This window comes from Schistocerca serialis, chromosome 2, assembly GCF_023864345.2.
Source record: "Schistocerca serialis cubense isolate TAMUIC-IGC-003099 chromosome 2, iqSchSeri2.2, whole genome shotgun sequence".
Classification (NCBI taxonomy): Eukaryota; Metazoa; Arthropoda; class Insecta; order Orthoptera; family Acrididae; genus Schistocerca; species Schistocerca serialis.
The window spans coordinates 1,109,674,447-1,109,688,548 of record NC_064639.1 but is presented as its reverse complement, the minus strand read 5'-3'; the positions used below and the strand labels follow the sequence as shown (position 1 = coordinate 1,109,688,548).

At 43.8% G+C, this 14,102-nt stretch overlaps 1 pseudogene; it reads left to right on the top strand.

Annotated features, from left to right (window-relative positions):
* Window positions 1-12,924: 12,924 nt before the first annotated feature.
* Window positions 12,925-13,042, top strand: LOC126459086 (5S ribosomal RNA; annotated as a pseudogene).
* Window positions 13,043-14,102: the final 1,060 nt, after the last annotated feature.

The following is a 14,102-nucleotide window of genomic DNA, read 5'->3' as shown; positions in this document are numbered from 1 at the left end:
TACATCATATTTACCAGTTTCCATCCCATTCGGATAATTCCTTCGTGGTGCGTCGTTTTTTTGTCTTAGACAGTAAATGAGATAGTAAAATCGATATAGTTTTAAGTTGAAGAGAGAACACAGGTTACCTACGAAGATGATACCCCAAAGACACTAAGAACAAATTAATGTGTTGTTTGATTCTCATTCTTCTGACTGTTTTGACGTGATCCACTACGAATTACTCTCTTGTGCCAACCTTTTCATCTCAGAGTAGCACTTGCAACCTACGTCCTCAATTATTTGTTAAATATATTCCAATATCTGTCTACCTCTACAATTTTCACCCTCTACTGCTCTCTCTAGTACAATGGAAGTTACTGCCTGATGTTTCAACACATATTCCATCACCCTGTTCCTTATTCTTGTCAGTGTTTTCCATGCATTCATTTCCTCGTCGATTCTCCGGAGAACCTCCTTATTCCTTACCTTATCAGTCCACCCAATTTTCAACATTCTTCTCTAACATCACATCCGAAATGATTCGATTCTCTTCTGTTCCGCTTTTCCCACAGCCCATGTTTCACTTTGTCAGAAATTTCTCCTAAAATTCAGTTCTACGTTTGATATTAGTAGAATTTTCTTGGTCAGGAATGCTCTTTTTGGGTGCCTAGTCTTCTTTTTATATCCTCCTTGCTCCGTCCAGCATGGGTTATTTTGCTGCCTAGGTAGCAGAGTTCCTTAACTTCATCTACTTCGTAATCACCAGTTTTAATATTAAGTTCCTCGCTGTTCTCATATCTGTTGCTTGTCATTACTTTCACCTTTCTTCGATTTACTCTCAATTCTGTACTAATTAGACAGTTCATTCCATTCAGCACATTCTGTAATTCTTCTTTACTTTCACTGAGGACAGCAATGTCATCAGCTAATCTTATCGTTGATATTCTTTCACGTTCAATTTTAATTCCACTCTTGAACCTTTTCTTTTCTTTCAGTCATTGCTTTTCGATGTATAGATTGAACAGTAGGGACGAAATACTACATCCCTGTTTTACACCCTTTTTAACCCGTATCTCGTTTTTGGTATTCCATTCTTATTGTTCCCTCTTGGTTCCTGTACCCGTCTTTCCCTACAGCTTACTCTTATTTTTCTCAGGTTTTCGAACATCTTTCACCACTTGACATCGTCGAGCACTTTTTTCAGTTCTTCAACAACTTGTATTTCTGTATTCTTGAATTTTCCTGAACATTTTTGTACTTCCTTTTTTCGTCGATCAACTGAAGTACTTCTTGTGTTATACATGGCTTCTTCGCAGTTACCTTACTAGTACCTATGTTTTTCTTTCCAATTTCTGGGATTGCCGTTTTTAGAGATATAAATTCCTCTTCAAATTAACTGCCTACTGACTTATTCACTATCGCAATAGCTGCAGTCTCAGAGAACTTCAAATGTCTCTCTTCACTCCTTAGTTGTTCTGCATTCCATTTCTTTACACAGTGTGTCTTCCTGATCAGACTCTTAAACTTCAGCTTACTCTTCATCATTATTAAATTGAGATCTGAGTCTATATCTGCTTCTGGGTATGCCTAAAAATCCAATATCTGATTTCAAAATCTCTGCCCGACATGATAATCTAATTGAAATCTTCCCGTAACTCCCAGCTTTTTCTAAGTAAACCTTCTCCTCTTGTGATTAGTACTAACTGAAATTTATTTCTGAATTCAGGTAGCGTTTCTACTCTCTCATTGCTACTACCAAGCCCATATTCTTCCTTAACCCTTTTTTCTATTTCTTCCCCTACAACAGCATTCCAATCCCCCTTGACTATTATATTTTCATCTGACTATACGTACTGAGTTACCCGTTACATATCCTCATATACTTTCTCTCTCTCTTCATCTTCTTCTTGGGACGTCGGCATGTATACCTGAACTCTTGTTGTCGGTGTTTGTTTGCTGTCGATTTCGATTAGAACCCTACCACTGAACTGTTCGCAGTAGCTGACGCTCTACCCTATCTTCCTATCCATAGCGAAAGCTACTCCCGTTATACCATTCTCTGCATGCTGTTTATATTATCCAGTACTCGTCTGACCAGGAATATTTGTCTTCTTTCCACCGAGGCCACGGGTGTCAATATTTCGCATTAATAGGGGACCAAAAGTCGTGTGCTAGTAGTGTCCTTGTGCTCCGCTGGAGATACGAAAGAGGAGAGACTGACGCTGCATATTTTGTGACCTTTCCAAACACGTGGTTACTGGTGCTAGTCTCCAAAATAGGACTCATGTGATGAAACACGTCTGTACTCGGCCCGTCAATTACTCAAAACATTTCTGCAAGTCTGTTACTGCGAGTATGTACAGGATCTCTAACGTTATTTGTTTCCAATAGGCAGGAAGAGCAGGTCTGTACTGTAATAAACTGCTCGTCCACTGGCGTTGAGTCGATCGGCCTTGATGCAGGGCACAGTTCAAGGACGGAAAACAGCCTAGAATAATACTCCACGACAAACAGTTCATTACAAATGCAAGTACTTGTTTGTTTTGTGTCGAGACAGAGCAAGTGCTCAGCAACCTCAGTTACATGAAGAATGTGATAGGAGGTAAGTGCAACACCGGAATATTCGCCGCGCGATGCGGTATCCAGTATACCGTTGACATGAGATGATTATGGAGTGGAAACACTACATCGGTTCTGGTGAGGGATAGGCGTTGATTAGGTCAAGAGTACCATAGCGGCACTTTCCTGGAATGATTTTGAAATATCTCAACAAGAAATTTCGCACAATGCTCTAAAACATAGACCACGAGAGCAGAAATTCGATGATTTAGCACTGTGTCACCTCAGTTGCTGCTTCATTCAGCGTATGTCGTGTAAGCTGTACAGTGGCATAATTTTTATTAGAACCTCCGCTGTGTGGTACAAGTCTCTAGTTACTACTAATTACAGCGTGAATGCTCCATTCAGTCAATGAAGAAAATATAAACGGCCCTGCGCTTTAGACCTAGCGTATTGCGAAATGTCTCCTTGGTGCGCTTCATGTAACTGGTCGGTAGTTTTCTAAATCCGCAAACGTGTGACAGTGATTTATTTCAGCGTTGTCACGAATATAGTATTTAAACGGAGATGCTGTTCAGATTTACGGAGAGTACCTAGCGTGGTCCGGTGTGGCAAGATATTTGTATATCTTTACGAGTTGGTACTTCGGAATTTTCTGCACTAATACGTGTTGGAATTGCAACAGCCAGAAACAATATTTCTGCAGAACCCACACTTAGAGTTTGTGTGGAACAGAGAGCAAGTGATAAGAGACCGACTGTACAGAGACAGAAGAGACATATCCTCTTAGGTAACAAGAAATATTTGTGTTATGCCAAGCCAGCCAGCGAAGAGCTGCAAGACGAATTGGAAAGGTGTAACCGGGTGCTTCTTCGATGACAAGTTGTGCTGTATCAACGTGAGTGAGTTTCAGCGAGACAGAATGATCGATCTCCGTGAAGTGGATTAGTCGTACGGTCGCATTTCGCTGCATACCAGGCATGCTGCTGCGACAACGTTTGAGGGGAACCGCTGTATAAAGGAGTGTCAGACACAGTGACAAGCAGGTAATCTACTCGACCTCCTAATCTGACCACAGGCTGCAATGAAAGCCACACTGTCCGCTCGACCGTAAGGAACAGTACGACTTCCTCCGCAGTGCTTTTTCGATGCGAAAGTGCTACAACACGTGCGGACCTTCTCACGTCGGCGGTTTGGCGTTGTCTGCTAAATGACAGACGTAGGTTAATGGACTTTATTCCTTTTTTTTCTTTACGAAGCTCATTTTGTCGACTTTCATTGTCCAGGGACTTCAAGCACCTCAGACCAAAATATTCACGTTTAAACTGGGTTCATATTGGTAAATAACGTCCACACCTGCTGAACTTAGACCTTACCGTGATGACCACATTCTCGAAATCAGCTTTATGTTTTAGTACAGCAGACAAACGGCAAGTGTGATAATGTTGGAATTTTGGGCACGATTGGAGACATTTTTCCGAATCGTCTCATAGGGCTTGCCAGCAATTGTAACAGCAAACTTCACATGAGAATGCTTTTATAGACTGAGGTACTGCGCCTACTTCCAGCAACTTTAAGTGCAATGTCCAGGGAAGGTAATGTGTAGCCCCATACATTAACAACACGAAAGCCTTCTTCGAAGAATGACAAAAACCGCTGTTTCCCTGATATACACGATCCCCTGAGATCGTACCCGTGGCTGCAATCAGGGACATGATTGGTCGCCAACTTTCTATTTTCTTTCCTCCAGTTACCAGTGTTTAGAATTTGTCTATTAACATTATAAACCGGGGAGAGGGGGGAAAGGGAATTCTCCAAGAAAATGTTGGGGACCTCCTTCATGCCATGCCCTATTTAGATGTTCTGAATACAGAGCGCGGTAGATTCAGGGCATGCTGGATTTTGAAATTCAGAGATCGTGTAGATAACTCTGTTACCTTAATAATTTTTGTTATTGATACATATACACTATACTATAAAGTCCATTTAATGGCGTAATTCGTAACCGGGGAGAGGGGGGAAAGGGAATTCTCCAAGAAAATGTTGGGGACCTCCTTCATGCCATGCCCTATTTAGATGTTCTGAATACAGAGCGCGGTAGATTCAGGGCATGCTGGATTTTGAAATTCAGAGATCGTGTAGATAACTCTGTTACCTTAATAATTTTTGTTATTGATACATATACACTATACTATAAAGTCCATTTAATGGCGTAATTCGTCTCTCATATACTGTTTATCTCTTGCAGGAGACACTGCCGGTCAGTGCTAGAAAGAATTCCCTATAAACACAAGTCCAGAAACAAATACATGTTGCAATATGGCTCATTTTGCTCGAATCGAGAACAGTCAGTACTTGTTGGTGTAGGCTCTCTTCCTGTTGACGTCCACTGCTTATTTCTTATGCCTCTGTACTTAGCCACCTGAATGTGATGTTATTGTCGTACACAGGATGTACAACTGTCTAGTGTATCAGCAATTCCTTGCATATCGTTCTGAGCTTGTGGTAGCATTACAACAAGATTAGTCATTCCGTGAAGTCTGAACAACATAAACAGTGAAATGGGATCCTACTATTCTACATGGGAAACTGCAGCCATCCTGTTATGCTACGGTTTAGCCAACGGCCTTAATCCAGCCACCTCTCATTTAGTCATATCCGAATGGTATCTCCAACGCTACATTTCATTTGAAAAAGAGAATGAAATGATCGTATGGCATTTATTGGTCGGAATATCCTCTTCGGGGTTAGGCTACCGTATTGCAAGTCTTTTTAGTTGACGCCACTTCGGCGACTTGCGTGTCAATGATGATGAAAATGATGATGAAGGTCACACAACACCCAGTCCCCTGCCGGGAATCGAAACCGGGCCCCCTTGGATGGTAGGCGGTAACGCTACCGTTGCGCTGCGGATGCGGAAAAATGTTCAACAGCGTGCCGTAACGACTTGTAGAGAAAGGGGTATTTGAAAAAAGGACAAGAGATCGTGGTAGACGTCATGCAGTTTGCACCTGAACTTGGAAGGGCGAGAGTAGCGACGGGTAGAAGGTGATCCTGAAACAAGTGAGCGAAAAACTGGAGGTGCTGAAGACTCAAACCGTGCTCTTACGTGCTCCGTTTGGCATAAGCAGTTACTTTACCAAAATCAGTTAAAGAGTGTGCAAGCCCTCAGTCCACGAGACCGCCATACCGCACTGTAGTTGTGCCAACTGATTCTGTAGCCCCGCAGTTGAAAACTTCCATACTTTGTACAGCCCTGTTGACATACACTCAGTGTCAGATGACAAATTATCACTGTATCTAGAAGTGGATAGATGTAATTTCTCAAGCGATTATGGAAACAAGGCATCAAGTTTGCTTTAGTATCATTGTATGGGCTGAATAGGAGTTGCAGGTGATAGAACCATAGGGCCATACACTTTACTGGACAAATAAACACTGTTTATCACCAGTCTCTGCCCAACAAATTACCAGCGCTGTTGGATAGAAACAACAACTGGGCACCACCCTGTCCTTTACGCCTCGTCCGACGATTCTCTTTCTTCCGCTTCCTGGGCTTATCTCCTGCCTTCATCGAGTCGGATGGAGTCTACATGTTAATCTGGATTCGGCAACGTTAGTTCCAGTGGGTGGCCGGATACCCTACCTATCACGACCACTCCCCCCCCCCCCCTCACCCCTCTCCCCCATGGAACGAATTTGTTTGTGAACTCCGTAAGTCTGCATCTTGTGTTATTCCATGACAAAGTGTGCGAACGTTTTCGAAATGTTTGCAAGTCATGTAACTGAAGTGGGACGTGGTTACCAGTCTAGTACTGACGTAGTCGGATGTGGGAAACCATCTAAACACCGCATACAGGCTGGCTGGCACACTGACTCTTGTCGTTAACCCGCAGGGCGGATTCGATCCGGGGCCACTGCGTCTCCCCGAATCCCGGAAGAGGCGTGCTTACAAGCGTTGCTATCCGGCGGGTCCTCGTCCGATAGTACCAACGCAGGTATTTAGTGTGTTGTGGATTGGTCGAGGAGATTCTGGTAGCATGGCTTCCCTGTTCAGCGCACCATAATCCCTTATATTTCTGTATATGGGTGAGATTTATAGACTTTGATGCATACTGCACCTGTTGTCAAGCTGCACTCATTACAGTAACGCGTGTGTCGTTCATGTGTTCCAACGCCAGGTGCAAAGAATGTGATGTTAAGACTTTGTGTTTCTTGGAGAATATGTAAGAAGGGCGTGCAAGAATGAGTGGTAACGACAATGAGAACCTCCTGCAGTGTCAGAATAATTCTCAACAAGTAATTGATTCTGGAAATATGTCTACAGGTCTTTTTTTCTATTTTTTCCCACCAGTAGGTTCTCCTGTAAGAGAGGAAACTAATTAGGGAGTTATTCACAAGGCTGAAAGCAACCATGAAGCTAATAAATGATAAATGGTATGACAAACTGGTTGTTTGCTATACATATAGGAGACTTGGTAAAGAAGACACCAGAAGTAGGAAACGCTAAGCACAGCAGGCTACAAGTCAACTGCGTCATTTTTGCTAATGACATGGCAGTGGTTATAGATAAAACAATATCTCATCAAAGAACACTGTCAAGAGTTGAAGAAGTATTCCAAGAGTGCAGAATGAAAATGAGCGCAAAGAGAAGTAAAGTAGTGAGAGTACATGACAAAGAAGAAAGTGAAAACAACAGAAGGCCAGACGGAACAGGTTGAGCAGAACAGACATTTGGAGAAATAACTCGTTAGTGGGGAAGTGAAAGAGAAATAAGATCAAGAATTGCAAAGGCAAAGCAATCTTTTAACAGAAAGAAATGCGTATTAGGCAGAAAGAATTTAACAAAATAGTTTGTTAATTGCTTCTTGTGTAAGGCTGTGAAATCTGGATGGCGGAGAATGGTGAAAATAAAATTAGTGGACAAAATGAAGAACAACGAAACACTGGGAAGGGTAAGCGAACAAAGAACTCTACTACACCTGATTGAGAAAAAGAAAGTAGGCTGGGTGGACCACGTCCTGCGCGTGGAACAGTAGTGAATGTGATAAAGAACGTATCCAGCTTGACAGAGCAGTTTCGCCCAAACTGTGGTGATGACAGGTCTGTCCGCCAACGATAATCTGACTGAACACCACGATGATTTGGAAACGTTCGCTATTGAGGCCTACAGCGGGATAGGAGGCATTGGGTGAATAATGTTCAGGGTCTTCATTTTCTATTGTTTATAAACAAGAAATTCGAGACTTCAAGGTGTAATACAAAGAGATGACAAAATTGATGAGGTAGCGATGTGCACATACACAGATGACCGCAGTATGGCGTACACAAGGTATGAAGCAGCAATGCAGCGGCTGACGTGTCATTTATACTCATAAGATTCAGCGAAAAGGTTTCGTACGTGATTATGGCCGTATGCACTCCGTCGTCAGGCCACAAGTGGCCCACCGGGACCATCCGACCGCCGTGTCATCCTCAGGTGAGGATGCGGATAGGAGGGGCGTGTGTTCAGCACACCGCTCTCCCGGTCGTTATGATGGTTTTCTTTGATCGGAGCCGCTACTATTCGGTCGAGTAGCTCCTCAATTGGCATCACGAGGCTGAGTGCACCCCGAAAAATGGCAACAGCGCATGGCGGCTGGATGGTCACCCATTCAAGCGCCGGCCACGCCCGACAGCGCATAACTTCGGTGATCTCACGGGAACCGGTGTATCCACTGCGGCAAGACCGTTGCCAGATTGTGGCCGTATGACAGAAATTAACTTTGAACGCGCGATGGTAGTTGGAACTAGACGCATGGTATATTCCATTTCGGAAATCGTTAGGAAATTCTCCGAGATCCAGATTGTCAAGAGTGTGCCGAGAATACAACATTTCAGGCATTACCTGTCACCACGGACAACACCGTGGACGACGACCTTCATTAACGACCGGGAGAAGCGGCGATTGCGTAGAGTTATCAGTGCTAACAGACAAGCAGTATAGCGTGAAATAAGCTCAGAAATCAATGTGGGGCGTTCGAAGAACGTATACGTTAAGACAGTGCAGCGAAGTCTGGTTTTAATGGGCTATGCCGATTCGAGTGCCTTTGCTAACAGCACGACATTGCCTGAAGCCCCTGTCCTGGGCTCGCGACCATATCTGCTGGTCCCTAGACTACTGCAAAACCGTGTCCTGGTGAGATGAGTTCCGATTGGTAAGAGTCGATGGTAGGATTCGAGTGTGGCTCAAAATCATGCATCCGAGTTATCAAGAAGGCACTGTGGAAGGTGGTGGTGGCTCCATAATGGTGTGGGCTGTATCTATATGGAATGGATCGAGTCCTTTGGTCCAACTGAACTGATCAGTGAGTGGTCGGTTGCGAGGTGCCGGGGCTAGCAGTGTATTTAACACTAAATTCTTCTAGAATCTACATATGTAAATGATGCTCTAAGCCCCCCCTATTCTAACTCCGACTTTTGCTGTTGTGCAAGGATTAAAAAAAATACGCGAACTGACTCTAATCAACCCTGCCAGTGGAGTAGAAGAGAGTTTGGCACCTGCAATAATTTAATTTGATAAATAAGTTAAATAAACGAAGGTTTCATTAACATAGTGAGGAATGATAGGGTTGCTCTACCGATTAACAGAATGAAAGTTCTGTCCAAAATAACAATATGATTTATTAAGACTAAACACAAAATAATAAACAAAAACACATGAAACATTTAGAATACATCAAATTGGCTCAAATTGGATACTCAAACAAACGCTGTGAATGTGAAGTTGTGCCTAAACTAGATTGTGAGGATTATGACGAAGTGGTATGTGGAGCCAATTCCTTGCTACTCAAATCTTAAGAGAAAACACATAGCTAACCATCATTAATTGCTGCTACCCAAGACAGAACAAAGTTAGAAAAAGACGAACAGGCGCGCTCTGCTGAGCTCTGATTATCACCTAGGAAAATCCCTGTCTGCCGGTGCTGCGGACATACATTACCAATCTGTCTTCTTAACTGCAAGAACACGATTTGGCGTACCGGAGGCGATGGCTGGTTGCTTCGACGGCCCGTCGTGGTGATGATAACGTCACGAGTATAGCCCGAAACAAATTATCATGGCCTGGTTGTTCCAGACTAAAGACTTCCTAGCAATACAAATGCGCCTCTGAGGGAGACGAAGAAAGCTCGCCACACAATCACTGACGGTACAGTGATTGATTTTAACAAGCGAAGTCACCCAGTAACTCCGATAGAGTCAACATTAGCCAAAACTGCTCAAGACAGACAACATAGGCCTCTTGTACACAGAACGCTCAATTGCCAACTGTACACGGAAAGTTACATTGAAGTCGAAACTTCAGCAACTTCGTCAAACAGTTACAATTAAATAAAAGTATATTAGGCAGACCACGGAAGGCAGGCTGACCCGAGCAGCGAGAGCTGTCTTGTAACCTACTTCCACCGAAAGGCGACAGACGACTACCCACAAGAGCACCCGTACAGGCCGAACACACAACATTCCCGCCCCCACGACAGTGGCAGTGGTTAAACGTTCCAATCAGCAACTCGAAAACCGGCGGAAAATTCCACTCTATTGCCGGAGCACTACCATTCCACCAATGGAGATTCTTGGCGCCAATTTCTGCGCTGATTTTGCTACGTCACGGAGCTATGCACTGACCAAGCCAATCACAGTTACTATTTTTCAGAGAGCGCGGGAATTTTCCCGCCACAACTGCCTTGGTACACAAGTCATTCCCACGCCTCGCTGGTAGCCCGCCAGAAAGTGTTTTCGCTAAGTTTCTGCGAAGTAACGGAACCTCTAGCCCAGCCGCTACTTGAGGCCATTGCGGGCGTGTCTCTTGACAATGTCGGCGTCTGGAAAGCATTCACTCGACTCCCTCACACCCGTCGGCTTAACCCTCTCGAGATCCGCAGAGCCCGCCTGTCACCGGACCACCTGGGTGACGAGAGACACTGCGTGGGAAGTCCGCGTGTGAAGGAATAGCAACTTTTCACCGCATGCAATTAGAGACGAAAATCGTAAGATAGAAATATGAGAGGGGGCTCATGCCACCTCTCACGGTTACTTGGAGACCATTTGCAGCCACTCTCGGACTTCATGTTCCCAAACAACGATGGACATTTTGTGCATGATAATGCACCGTCACTGGGCCATGTTTGTACACGATTAGTTTGAAGAACATTATGGACAGTTCAAGAAAATGATTTAGCCACTCAGATCGCCTGACATGAATACCGTCGAACATTCATGACATATAATCGTGCACAAACTCCTGTATAACCCACACTTTAGCACTTATGGACGGCTATAGAAACAGCATGGCTCCATATTTCTGCAGGGGACTTCCAACGACACATTGACTCCATGCCAGGTTGAGTTGTCGCACTAGGCTGAGCAAAAGGAGGCCCGACACGATATTAGGAGGTATCCTATGACTTCTGTCATCTCAGTGTATGTTGCATAATGATCCTTATTTCTTCCTTCTTTTTGTCTATAGACAAATGTTTGCAGAAAAAACTTTCAAAGTTTCTCCTCAAAATGCAATATGTATGACATCTGTACAATGTTTAGTTCTTGTGCAATAAATAATTGAAAGTGTTTCCGGACTTTATGTACACCCTGTACATCCCACTGACATCTACATCTACACGATTACTCTGCAATTCACAATTAAGTGCCTGGAAAAAAGAGTTCATAGAACCACACTTAAGCTACTGCTCTACCATTCCACTATCGAACAGCGTGCAGGAATAACAAACACCTAAATCTTTCTGCGTGAGCTCTGCTTTCTCTTATTTTACTGTGATTTTACCCCCAATAGTTCCCTCCAGTACTAAACTGGTGCCGGCCGCGGTGGTCTAGTGGTTCTAGGCGCGCAGTCCGGAACCACGGGACTGCTACGGTCGCAGGTTCGAATCCTGCCTCGGGCATGGATGTGTGTGATGACTTTAGGTTAGTTAGGTTTAAGTAGTTCTAAGTTCTAGGGGACTGATGACCACAGAAGTTAAGTCCCATAGTGCTAAGAGCCATTTGAACCATTTTTGAACTAAACTGGTAATTGCTTGATTTTTCAGAATGTGTCCTGTCAACCAGTGAGCTCTTTTAGTCAAGTTACGCCACAGATTTCTTTTGTCCCCAGTTTTGTTCAGTACCTTTTCATTAGTTGTGTGATCTATCCATCTAATCTTCAGAAATCTACTTTAGTACCACATTTCAACTTCCTGACACTTACATCCATGTTTCACGTCAGCAAATTTCTCTTCTTAAGAAACTCTGTTCATGCAATCATTAGTCTACAGTTTATATCCTCTCCACTTAAGCCCTCATCAGCAAAACTCATCTACTACTTTTAGTGTCTCGTTTCTGAATCTAATTCCCTCGGCATCCCCTGATTTAATTTTCACTACATTCCATTACCTTTGTTTTAATTTGTATCCTATTTTCTCTTTATAAGACCTATCCACTCTGTTCAACTGCTCTTCCTAGTTCTTTGTTGCCTGACAGAATTACAATGTCCTCGGCAAGCCTCAAAGTTTTTATTTCTTCTCCCTGAACTTTAATTCCTACTCCATTTTTTTCTGTAGTTTTCTTTACTGCTCTTTCAGTGTAGAGACTTCCTTTTCATGCTCCTCAACTCATAACTGCCACCTGGAGTCTGTACAAGCTGTATATAACCTTCTACTCCTGACATGTTACACCTGCTACCATCCGAACTTCAAAGAATGTATCCCGCTTAACATTTTCAAAAGCTGTCTGCAACCCTACAAAAGCTATAAGTGTAAGCCTCCCTTTCCTTAATCTATCTTCTAAGGTAAGTCATAGGGTCAGTATTGCCTCGGGTGTCCCTACGTTTCTCTGGCTGGTCAAATGTGTGTGAAATCTTATGGGACTTAACTGCTAAGGTCATCAGTCCCTAAGCTTACACACTACTTAACCTAAATTATCCTAAGGACAAACACACACACACCCATGCCCGAGGGAGGACTCGAACCTCCGCCGGGACCAGCAGCACAGTCCATGACTGCAACGCCTTAGACCGCTCGGCTAATCCCTCTGGCTGGTCGAAAACGGTAAGTGCATTTTAAATGCTTTTGTGATTGTTGTTGCAAGAAAATAAAAGAAGAAAATTACCCAGTCTCAAAAGTTCAGCGGCACTATGTCATACATAGACAACACTTTCGCAATTATGGGTCAGTATTTTTACTGGGATCATCCAATGACTTGTTAATCCCGTGCCACGTCGCGTTGCTGCACTACGTATGGTAAAAAGAGGTTCGACACGATATTAGAGCTATCGCATGACTTTTGTCACCTCAGTTCAAGTTCGTGAATTTCAGTGCGACTGACAGATTTATGGACGGTAGACTACATAACGCCAACGGCCTTGCCGCAGTGGTAACAACGGTTCACATCAGATCGCCGAAGTTAAGCGCTGTCGGGCTAGGCTAGCACTTGGATGGGTGATCGTCCGCTCTACCTAGCGCTGTTGGCAAGGGTGTGCGGACATTTGCCCCGTCCGACATTTGTCACGATTTTACCTGCTCCGAAGGGTTGGGTCCCTTGTCTCCCCCTCCCCCCCCCTCCTCCTCCTCCTCCTCCTCATCGCTTACCTAGCCTTTCCGCTGATTTACTTAACATTTCTTCAGAGAGTTTCGTTGTGGAAACTATTAAAAGCACCTCGCATTGAAATCTGCACCAAATTTCGAGCCTCAGTAAAACTTCGCCAATATTGGAGATTTTGCATTGGTCTAAATTATACTTGCCCTTTTCAGTAGTCCTGCAGCAACTTTCTGTCGTGTTTTGTGTGCCATGGGGGATCAGTTCCGTCTCTTATTAATTTATTTGGTATGAATCTCTCGAGTGCTGTTGATACTATTTCTTTGAACTTAAGCCACATATGGTCTTTACTTAGATAGTTTGCATGGATTGGAGACTGTCTCTTAGAAAGATGTCAACCGAATTTTTAGTTGCTTTTATAAATAGATATATTTCGCGTTTAGTTTTGGTGAATTTCTTTGTTATGGAACTGGGCCTCGCTACGACTCTGTGTTCACTAATCCCTGTACCCGTCGTGATGCTCAGGATTATTTGTGGCTATGAGGTCTATTTACAACAGGGTCTATAAAATGTATTTTTGTCAACATACGGAAGGTAGATTGAAGTCACTGCCAACTACACTCCTGGAAATTGAAATAAGAACACCGTGAATTCATTGTCCCAGGAATGGGAAACTTTATTGACACATTCCTGGGGTCAGATACATCACATGATCACACTGACAGAACCACAGGCACATAGACACAGGCAACAGAGCATGCACAATGTCGGCACTAGTACAGTGTATATCCACATTTCGCAGCAATGCAGGCTGCTATTCTCCCATGGAGACGATCGTAGTGATGCTGGATGTAGTCCTGTGGAACGGCTTGCCATGCCATTTCCACCTGGCGCCTCAGTTGGACCAGCGTTCGTGCTGGACGTGCAGACCGCGCGAGACGACGCTTCATCCAGTCCCAAACATGCTCAATGGGGGACAGATCCGGAGATCTTGC